General features: G+C 31.1%; 1 protein-coding gene and 1 long non-coding RNA gene across 3 annotated transcripts in view; both read right to left on the bottom strand.

Annotated features, from left to right (window-relative positions):
- LOC130442015 (uncharacterized) overlaps positions 1–12,452 on the bottom strand; it is a 218,773-nt gene that overhangs the window by 196,273 nt on the left and 10,048 nt on the right. The window lies entirely within an intron of this gene.
- LOC130442018 (uncharacterized) lies at positions 7,559–12,392 on the bottom strand. The gene is made up of 3 exons (XR_008909664.1): positions 12,313–12,392; positions 8,404–8,662; positions 7,559–7,672 (listed from the first exon to the last, which is right to left on the bottom strand). It is a non-coding gene; the product is annotated as an uncharacterized LOC130442018 (long non-coding RNA).

Raw genomic sequence — 12,452 nt, 5'->3', positions numbered from 1 at the left:
TGCATGCGAGCTACACACTTCTACCAACACTGGTTGGTAGAGTAGTCTGGTAGAAATACAGATACGAAAAAAACATACAATCAACATATTAACAAACCAACACACCAAAACTAAAAAATACAAACTTTTAAAATATCAACCATTTCATTACTCGAGCTCTTAAATTCATATAAACTGAAGACACTACATACAACACTCCTAACACTACACGCCTAACCATGTTAACACCCTAACATTCGAGACACTACATAAAACACTCCCATATCTAAACGCCCAAGCAAGTAAGAGCTCAAACTGTCTACTCGAACGTGCGATTACTCAAGCCTTTCACTTCCAAACAACTACACACATGCGCATTCACACACGCGCACAAGATTGTTTAGCCACAAGCTTGCGTACGTACACCCACACAAGTTGTTGCTCGAGCTTCATTTCTTGTGCGCTTAAGTAGGTTCTTGTGTGAGTGTATGTGCATAAGCTTGTAGCTCAGCTGTCCGGTAGCCGTGTAAGCATATGCGAGTTTCAGAGTCTGGGTGCTTGATTTTATACGTGTATTTATAATTGTTTGTCAGGAAGAATTTCTCATAATTTGAATGTTCACTGTTTACTGTTTGATTGTTTGATTGGTACTTGTTAGGACTTAAGCTTGATCGAACCTCAAACTTAAATAATATAGCAATCAAACACTCCAACATTTTTTGTTTACATGCCTAATTTCGTGTGACGGTTATGTGCATTAATTTACAAACAAATACTCACCGCTCAAATACTTGAAAACTACAATAGTTAAGAACTTAAGGAATATTTTATCAAACCAAAAAAGAAAAGAAAGAATATCATATATCACGTACCTTGTAATGATTATGCCGCTGTTTACATGAGACAGACATATCAATATTTAGGAATAGTTTAAAAGGTCATCAATACGACCGTATTAAAAATCATAAAATGTCAAAAAAATTTAAAAAATTCTTAAAACCGAATCAAGGGATTTTTAGAAGTGGTTTAAACATATAGGAACGAAAAACTATGGATCGAAAAAAATCTAAACAATTTAAGTAAAGTTTATCTTTTTCATAAATTTCCATACAGCTACAAATAATTTAACTGATTTTCCATTTTAATCTCAATTTTATTTTGATATTTCTGATATAGGTGATCTATTATTTATCACTATCATTACGCTAATTATCAATGTCAATTTTGATAATGTCGGTCAAAATGTCAAGATTTTATCTGTTTTGAAACAAAACCCAAGATGAATCATTTCAAAACACTTGATCACTCGAACACTCGAGAACTCAAACAATAAATTAATAAATTAGTCAAACTTTTGAAAGCTAAAATACTTCATTTTTCAATCATTCGAGGACTCAAATACACTAGACTCATCAAATGACACTCAAATGCTGAAACAAGCAAGCACTCAAATAATCAAATACCTCAACCTCAACTCCAATCGAAAATTCGATAACCAGCAAAACAACCAAAACAATTGCTATGTCTGTGGAAGTCGGTTACTTAAAATTTTTCAATAAGGACATGCACTTACATTTAATTTATTTTGGAACATTGGAAGTAGCTTTGTTTACGAATTTCTTGCCAGTAAAACTATGGAACTAGACAAGTGATCAATAACTCTATTAAAATCTCCATACATTTTTTTGCACTTGCTTTATCCCAACGTTCAACATCGGTTTAACCAAATTTCACTACTTGCTCGCATAGTGAAAGCTCTATCATTCAAAACGGATTCTACATTTCAATGAAAATTGATTTATTTAGTAGATAGTTTTTTTCCAACCAAAAGTAGGATTGTTTCCATATACAGAGTGAGTCATGAGGAACTTTATTACTTCTACCATATACTCACAGTTCATTTGATTTTTAAATTTTTTTCACGATGCAGTAAACTACTGTCAAGCATTCGACTGATATTAGATAAACTGATAAATCCCAGGAACGTATCCACCTGTTGCAATAAACATTAGTTATATGTTGTCTCATTGCCAGTAAAAAGTGGGAGAATATTGAAATATATATGCTGAAAATATATCTTTCGTATAGCAAAATTTACGTTGGCTAACAAATTTGTGCAAAATATTTTGTAGAAAGTTGGTTGATAATTATCAATCTATCTACAAAATGTTAACCTATGGATCCCATCTCCAGCATGTAGTCGCTGAACTATTTGAATATAAAATAGGTACAGATTATTTTTTTGAGAATTAACTTACTATTGATTGAGTAATATTATTGTAAGATTCATAGTAACAGCGTCAATAATTTCATCTTTCATGTCGTTTACTTCTTCCACTAGGAAAAGTGCCATTTGAGAGTTCTGGGAATCAGGAAATTTGTGTGATATTCTCTACCATTACCATTACAGAACCCACTAACAAAAATTATGACAGCATATTCTGTGATCTAAAGCTAATGTGGCATTTTGAATGTAAATGATAAAAGCTTTACCAAAGAAAACACAATAATACGTAACGTAGTTACATCTTGATTTTAAAACTTGCTCCTCACTTTTATATGATACAGTTAATAGTATGTTTTATTATCGGACATAAAATTTTGATCATTTACAATCAACACATATCAACACATACATGAGAGTTAACTTTTCAATCAATTTAATTTATTATTTATTGAAAATAATGCCCCAATGCGATTTTTGTCAGAAAATTGAAAAACAATCGATTCTACCCTTACATACATAAAACAAAGTGACAGCTCGCTAAAGCTGGTGTAGACAAGCCCTTCATGGAAGCAGAACTCTTTTTTGGTATCAGTTGCATGGAAAAAGAAGGTAAATAGGATCAAAACCAATTATTGGGGCTGATATAGGCAAGGACTCTTCTAGGAAACTATAACCAGGGTAGATCTACTGAATATATCAACCTAAGTAAGAACAATCTACGAATACTTACAGGAGTTCTATACGGGCCTTGTCACCTCGACAAACACCTGAGGACGCTAGACCTTAAGATAATGCGGCATGCAGATTTGTTGCACAGATGACGAACCTCTATCCACATTCTATAGAAGTGTGAAACACTAAGGAACTCCAGAGCATTACACCTGAGTACGCATGAAATAGAAGACAAAGATCTCTGGCAAGTAAAGCCATCCCACATTCTAGAATTTGTAAAAGGAATGGGATTGATGAATCAGCTGTAAACACTGAGTTCTCCAGTATCGCAGCAAGAAAGGGGGACACAATAAATCCTTTGGGTCACAGTGTATGCGAGACCTCAAATCCATACATACTTAGAAAACAAAATGACAAGATGTTTGAATTCGTAAATACATATTAGATTATATTGTAGGTACTCATTTCAGTTATAATACTCGAAATTTATAACATTTGTTTAAATTAATTCCTCATTATGTGATAAATAAAGCCAAATAAAAAATTGTGATCAATTTCACAATCACCTTCATTGATAAAAGAGAGGAAATGACAATTTTTAGTAACCTCATGATATCCTCCCTGATGGGCTCTACATATAATAAAAGTACAATATACAGTTCTTTATGACTCATCCTGTATAATTTCTGTTGTTATAGTAGTTTTACAGAATCAATGTTTTTTTATTCATAGATTATCCAAAAATTTTTGTCATACGTAGAAATTGTGGATGGAAATTATTTAATTAAATCATTTCTTTAAAAATTTCATATCATTTTAATTGACGTTATGAAATATCTTGATAGGTTTATAAATGTTCAATAAAAAATTCTCAATTATACGCAAAGTATCTTTCGTTTTTTCATTGCAGTTTCATTTCCATATAGAGTACAAATCGAAAACCCATTTTCTACTCAAACATCGAATTTTTCCCGTTTTAATCGAAAATAATTGAAGTAGAGCACAATGTAACGCACAATTCATCCTCAAACTGCTATTGCAAATATTTTGATACGCGAACAACGCCGAATTTACCAAAAAAAGGGAAAAAATTCCACCGCAAATTCCATAAGCATGTGCACTTGTAAAAATTCTTTCCCTCGCCTCATTACGACATAAATAACTCAGCTCGGAATTCAATTTCAGTTTAAAATGGAAACGGTTTCCACCAAAACGTCAAATTATTTTATCCACTCCATCTATCTGTGATGCCAGCCAGCCACGAAGCATAGAGAGAGGTATTAAAATATTTTGTTCCATCGTATGTGACTCATATACAAATAACTCACGTCAGTTATAAAAACGTCTCTGTGACTTGATAACGTATTTTGAACGTATTTTGATAGTGGTTTGTTGATAAAAATTGAATTGAGTTACGGAAATGTTACGTAATGGGCTGAACACAAAACTTGTCATTTTTAATAAATTATATTACAACAGCTTTGGAAATAATCGATTCACTGGTCGACAAAAAAAATTTTGTATTAACACAAGAATTGAATTGACCTATACAACAAATACGAAAATATAAAAAAATTAATTGTAATACGTAAGGTTTTTATGTTACATTTATACAACCATATTCATTGGTAAAATATTATATTATTTTTTCGAACACTTCTGGCAAACAAATGCTGGTTTACTATTCAGAATTGACCGTTCTGCGTTGCTCTAATGTCCAGTTATTCCGAAAAAACATGCGACCATTTGCTTCGAAGTACTTCGTGCACGAACAACTTTCATTGGATTTGGCTCATCTTGAAAAACCCATACAGTCGATTGTTGCTTAGTTTCTGGTTCATAAATGAATAATGAATTGTCTCATATCATGATCTCATAGACCTCTTTTGGAACATCGCGATTGAATTTTCTCATCATTCTTTTGCACCAATCGGCACGAGCTTTTTTGAGCGATTGTCGAAATATGCGGTAATATAACGCGAACAATTTTTTTTGACAGACACAAGTTCATGCAATACTCAATGTAAGCGAGTCATTCTTATGTATGCCTCAATCTCACATTATGTCATACAACGATCTTGTGATATCAGTTTACGCACAGCATCGATGTTTTTTGACACAACAGCCGATTTTGGATGACCTTCACGAAACTCATTCTGTCGCGAAGTGCGAAGACGACCAAAAGTCGAGACAAGTCGATCGGCGTTAATTATATTTATATTATATTATATTCAGAAAATGAAAAAACAAACATATTTCTTTTTATTTTTTCTGAATTCAATATAATCATTATCATTATTACTCCTAGATTAAGAATATTGTTGCCATATCACAAAACTTAAGTAGCAGCCTTCGTCTACCTAGATACCCAGGCTGTTGAACAAAAGTTGTAACGGCTGGTTATTAACATAAGTGTTAATTTTAACGAATAAAGACTTCTATTCTACTAAACACTAAAAACTAGGAAATCCAACTTAACATTATCTACCGCGATTTATCGATTTAGTCGTTGTTTCGTGTGTTGGTAATATAAATATTCTTATTGTTTCAGAAATCCCAACCCATTCATATCTCATCAATTCTACTTGCCTACAATGACAATAATTATGAAAGTTGATCTGTTTGTGTACGAATGGAAAATGAATAATTAATCTCTTATAAAATGAAATGCGCTTAGAATGTATTTCCATTCTCACATTTCAATTATAAATATTGTTGAATCCTCTGTGCGTAGCAGTAAAACGTTATTTGTTTGAAATAGCAACCGTTTCCATCGTTGAGTGATTTTATCTATTCTATCCATATGCGACGCCAGTCATTCATGAAACGCAGTCAGGCACTGATATATTTTCTTTTGACGTACACTCCTAATAAATTTTCAAGAAAACAGGCATCATGGAAAATCAACCTGCCGGAAAATCTCTAATGTACAAAGATAAATTTATGTTTGTTCAAAAAATTTTCAATCGAGCAAAAATTTCAACACGTTTTATTATATGTCATCTATGACCCGCTAAATTTTCTTTACTTATTTGACATTTCTATTTATTTTCATATTTGATAATTGCATTAATATCAGATATTTAGGGTTTCGATACGATTATAAAGTGCTGTAGCTTGGAAATTATTGATTGTAGAGAAAAGTGTCCCAAATAAAATCCAAGGTATAGTCATCAGGGGGAGTAATTACCGTTTCAAACTTGTGATTATTCACTATGTTCCATCAAGTGAATGTTAACAATAAATATAAGTTCTACTATATTTGAGTGACTTCTATGTGACATTTTTTGACGTATCAAAGTATTTTAATTCAAAGACAATTACATATCTTCAAATTTGAGATGCGATCAGAAAATGGAAATGCTTATTGATATTTTGGATTATTGTGATTTCTTAAATGCCGCCTCTGTAAGACACAAAAATTGGAGAGTCGCTCTTGACACTTCTCCAGACAATATTTAGGATTAAGTTATAAATAATAATAAATTTTATGGTATATTTGCAAGATATTTTCTGATTGGAAGCATATGTCAACTATACTTATATTGGAAACGATGGAGATCTTTCATGACGTGACTGATACGTTAGCAACTATATTTATATGAATCAAATCAAAATTTCTGTCAACTCAGTAGAAATAATCGTTTTGACTAATATTTTAAAGGTCATCATCTTACGAATTGGTAATTAAAAAAGAAATTGACTTTTTCAATTGTTTGTATTTAATTCATATGGTTAACATAAAAATATTTTGTAAGACTTTTTTCGTAAAAATAACGATATACTAAGTTACTAAATACAAAAATTTAATTTTATCTTATCACTGGCTTATTACCGAAGAACTGATTTTTTGCATGATTTTATATAAATCAGTATATATTTTCTTAATTCTAAAAAGTGACATAATATTTAGTCAATCAAATGGGTGTCCTCTAAACTAAATTAAAATAACACTTCATAAACATTTTTATTTTAGAATCGTTATTTGATTCACAATCGTGTAATGTTGATAGCAGAATATTTGATTTACATTAATCAATTTTTGATCTCGAGTAACCAGTCTTCAATTATTCTTTAGTATGTCTAACACAATTATCTCAATCATTTATACTACAATTTTCCAATTCCTCTTTCCACATATTCAAGACCCTTTCAACACCGTATTCGTCTCTACCAATATTCTTATTATAATATATCTTGCAGTGGGCTCTAATAAATTCAATAGCATCAAATTAAAAATGGTTGGGTGGTAGCCTTAAGACTTGTTTTCTGAACAATTCATCAAGGACATATAAATTTTTAGGTTCAGGTTTTGAGAGGTTACCACACAACTCTAGTTGTATACTATGATAAGGCGCATTGTCCACTATCATAAACGACTACACTTCTAAATTAGGAATTAACTGTGTCGCAATCCACGTTGTGAATATTTCACCATCCATTTCACCATGGTAATCTGACAACAATGATTTAGAAGAAAAAACTGAAATGGAATTTTCTATCATGAACCAGCGATGAACCATCTTGAATACGTAACCTCCTTGTTTACGTACGCTTTTAAATTAATGTCTTGCCAAGAACTCAATTTGTTTCCTTTGGCATATATCCATGTTTCATCTACAAATATAACTTGTTTTGTAACATGCGCTTTGGCTATCAATCTTTGTATTTATATCAATTCTCTTCTGTTGTCCTCCTTTTTATACTTGAAACCCAAATGTTTTAACACTGATAAAGAGGTACTTCCAATAGAAATAATTTCGTTATTTATGGTTTTGACAGTAACATGTTTCCCTAAAAAATAAAAAGTGTGAAACTACCTCTTATATGTATTCCTAAATATATTTTATTTTGAATATATAATAGTAATAGAGTAACATTTTATTACGGATTTTTTCTGTCAGCGTAGACGTAAATTATTACTCCATGAAATCAAATTTAAGAAGTGGCAAAACTCAGAACATCTATCATTTAAGTTACATTAAATTTAGTATATGCATTTGGGGAAAAATCATATTACAAAATATACTGTAACGTTTTTTTCCCATTACACAATACACTTCACTTATACTAATTTACTTATAAATGTCATTCAACTGCGCTACATAAACTTATTTATATATCACAAATAGATTTCTACAATGTTCTAGAACAAAACGAAATTATTTAGAAGAAATACTGTGAATAACCTGCCCGCTATAATAAAAAGTTCTAAAAGGATACATCAAAGGCGCCATTTATAAAAATTGTTAGAGACGCCGCGCGAATTCGAGGAATTCTAAAATTCCATTGTAGCTGGGTATGGCCAGCCTAAGGATCCATTTCATGAGCTTGGTCGTAACAATACGAATAATTGAGAAATTTCTCAATAACTTACCTAATAAATGTTCCATGAGAAAAAGTTGTTATACTGCTCTATAACTAAAGCACAATTAAACTAACTACTGAACCATTTTTAAATGGAAAACTTAATGTTAAATATCTTTTTAAAAGGTTTGTTATATCTTACTATAAATTAACCATACTTCAAGCTTCTCTCTACGGTTCAAGTGCTTGTTGCCTCCTTTCATACTTCCATGGATTAGTGATAGATCCCAGATAATCGTATCTATTAACACTGGGATAATAATATCCAAGAAAAATGTCTTCCTTCTTTAGGTTTCTGCCTACACATATCTGACTTATTCACCAGATTTCGCAACGTTCATTTTCTGACTCTTCGCAAAAATAAAAAAAGGATAGAAGCCAAACGTTTTGATTCTAATTCTGATATTAAGAAAGTCCCTACAGACCAAAAAAATCGTATAAGATGTATAGAACAATAGAAAGCGGTTTGGAGTGGCCAAAAGCCCGGTGTATTAAAGATTACATAACCGTATCATATGCTCTATAAGTACCTATTTGCCAATAAAGTTATAAATTTTGTTTTATTCTAATTCCAAAAATCTCTTCCCAACAAATTTCATAGCAAATATGACTTAAGGTTTTTCAATATAGTAAAGAGGTCCAAGGTGTGTACTTAACAGTTTAGTTGCAGCTTGCAAGGTGCAGTGTGCAATCTATTGTGATTATGCAACATTAGAAATAGAACATTTAAGAAAAAATTGCATTTTTGACCTTCAGCTATTTGGAAGTTGAAAGCGGGTTAATTTTATTACCCTCTCATCCATCAATAAAGACTATTATTCATTATAATAAATATGATTAATAGCTAATTAATAGATTAACATTACTTTATATTAGTATCGGTTATTACTTCAAAATTATCGAATCAAAATATACCAAAAACATGTACACAGTAAAACATAAAGCTTATTGACTAGCACTGTAAATTTTTTTAAAACCGACGTTTCATTTAATGGTTAATAGTTCGAGATAAATGATCGATTCGGTTTTTCTAATAAATAGATTCAATCTGATTCTACATAGTATGGAAGACGGTTTATCAATTGCATTTGAACCGATCTGATCGAGTATCGAAATAACGATGTCAGGAATGAAAGATCACAACGAATCGTCCTGTCCTCTCTAGGCGAACCTCCAGTAAATTTCATATTACTAGGAGTGTTTGAGGAGTAATTGGGGGACGTGGAAAGTAGTTGTCTCAATTTGAGTTTTTCCAATTCCCCGTCAAATGAACCGAATCCAATTTTCCGAAGCCGTTCTCTGAAAAGTTGGTATTCATTACCTACTTTGAAGGAGAATCTCGCTCGCCAATTCTACTTTTTTTTAAAATAAAAAAAGAAATAGGGGAGAGGGAGAGAGACAGAGAGAGAATTATGTTTTGTGTAAGGAAAAAAGCAATTGACTTAAACTACATTTACTAGTTATTATAGATAAGGATCTGAAATATAATGTCAGAATTCATATATTTTCATATTCATACATATATTACTAGCTCGTGCTTTATTGCATTTAATTTCTATATCTATCTGTAGCTGTACCAAAACAAAAGAAATTTTGTGCCTTATTAGGAAAAAATTAATAGAATAAACCAAAACGTGATCTCATTAATCCCATTGGCCAAATGATTCAAAATGACATGAATTGAGGTGAATTTAACATTAATCGACGTCAACATGATAAGACATCGATAAACATCAAATGACAATAGACGTTAATTGGCTTCAACGGACATCAAAGCATGTCATTCGAGGTCATTTTTCATTTCATAAACCAATTATTATGACAATTTGTTGATCCAGTAGAAATCCAATGAAATCAATTAATTCGATGTCATTTGATTGTAGACAACCAATCAGTACAACATTATACTGGAAACAAATACCTTGGAAACTTTTTTACTTTATCACCTTGCCATAGATACATATTTATTTCGATTTTGATTAGGTTAGGTATACACATATACATATACATATGGTATATTTTTCATAAACGGTCTGTAACATATACAAATATAAATGAAAAAAAATATCGATGTCTCGAAAACGAAGCGAGATATCGAAAAATTCATTTTCGACTTATTTTACAAAATGGTATAGTCAAATCAAGGCGCCACGGAAATTGTACTCGTACCCGATTTGGTTGTAATATTGACCAAAATATTAAAGAAACTATAGAATCACACATACCAAAAAATACCATTCCCAGTAAAAAAAAATTATGTACAGTATTTATGGACTATTGCAATGATAGAAAGTATAATTTAGATTGGGCTGTGAACATGAGAAAAAAAGATACTACAGAATTCGAAGAAACTACAGTCAAAACCATGCGGAACCTAACAAGTAAGCTGTTACTAGAAAAATGTGAAGAAACGAAAATTTTTATCAAGCTTTTCAAATGTCTTGTATTTCAACAAGCACTAGCTGCTCGCGATTCTATGCGACGAAAACTGCAATCAGATTCCTGTAAAAGTTCGACAGCATTGAGTTCCGTAGAAATAAATAACATAGCTTACTGACTTTCTTTGTATCGAAACAAACAACGATGGTTCTGTAACAAATTGAGTTGGATATAACCTTGTATCCAGCAAGACATGTCAAATTGGTTCAAAAATGTGTACTGAAAGCAACTTTTTAATAGAAAACAACGACAACAACAAAGAGACCCATAAACTAGAATCAACAGATATATTTCTAAGAATAAATCGTCACTGTCAATCCGAAAATGATCACTGGTATGATAATATGTCCATTAGATGCCTCTTTTTGATCAATGATCTCACATAACGTGGGAAGGTGTGCAATTGGGCGATAATTTGATGCTTCTCCTGCTTTATGCCAAGGTATAATTAGAGCCGTCTTAAGACAATTGGGAAAAGTGCTATTTTGCAATTAAACGTTAATTAGAGAAAGAGCTTATGGAAATTTTGGATCATAACAATGCAAACTCTATAAAACCCTACTTAAATATTGACTAAAAACATGATAATCAATCGTATTTCCAATACGCATGCGTATTGGAAATACATCTTCATGAGAAATCTTTAGTTAACTTTTCTAATTGTTCTTTTTTCAATTACACTTTGGAATAAATTGTTTTTGCTCTGTATTTTTCCTATAATTAGCAAAATATTTCCTAACAGAATAACTTTCGAATACTAATAAATGCTCAAAAATTTCATAACAACTTTCTCAAGCTTGTAGCTTATAGACAACAAACCTCCGCCTCTGGCAACGGTTTCTTTCCAAGCAACAAACTTTCGAAATTTGTTATAAAATTTTTTCGAGCAATTATTAATGTCCTTGGGTTATCACTTCTAAGAATTGTCAAGGAATCAGAAATAATTGGGATAAAATTATTAAATAAATGAAATAATTGATATTTCTCTTGTTTTGTTTTCCATGGAAATTTCCTTTTATAAATTATGATTTTTGTTAATATTTATTGATTGCTAACGGTAAAAAATTGGTTATAGTTTCTCGCACCGTGAGTGCGACGACTTTTTCACTTGTTGTCGTATTTACGAGATTTATCGGGAAATATTTGACAAAACTTATAAATTCACCATTTTGTTAGGAAATTTGAAAAGTATCAATTGGTATATATTCTGAGAAACTGTTTACAAAAATCAAATTTCCAGTTTTCAATTATTTTTCATTAATTTCCCTATATCTTTACCTTTTCTCCTGATTAATCTGTCTTGCTTTTTTATATTAGGTGATGCTTCATTCGTTCTCTCAATTTTTGACAATTAACAGTCAGCTTGACTCAAAACATGCAAGAATAAATTCTGTGGGAAGTAGAAAAATTTTGTACACTACACGGAGCGTGAAGTATATTTACCAATTTTGAACTTTATTACCTGACCTTGGTATGGCTCAGTACAAAAATTGTTCTCGGCTAGAAAGTGCTACTTAGTTATTTATACTATGAAATACTATTAGATCAGTTTAATACTATTTATCAAATTATTATAATGGTTAGATTTGGTGTAAAATATGAACAATTTGAAATTTTCATATACTTACTTCTTCTTCACTTTCTTTCACTTAATAAAATTCCCAATTTCAAATGATGATTCATTTTACAATGTTTCAAGATATTTCCGTCTGTACTCGAGATAATAACTTAATCTAATTTATTATAATTAGAAGAATTTCTTAACCTA

The sequence above is a fragment of the Diorhabda sublineata genome, chromosome 3, assembly GCF_026230105.1.
Source record: "Diorhabda sublineata isolate icDioSubl1.1 chromosome 3, icDioSubl1.1, whole genome shotgun sequence".
Lineage (NCBI taxonomy): Eukaryota > Metazoa > Arthropoda > Insecta > Coleoptera > Chrysomelidae > Diorhabda > Diorhabda sublineata.
This window is presented reverse-complemented; position numbering and strand designations above follow the sequence as displayed.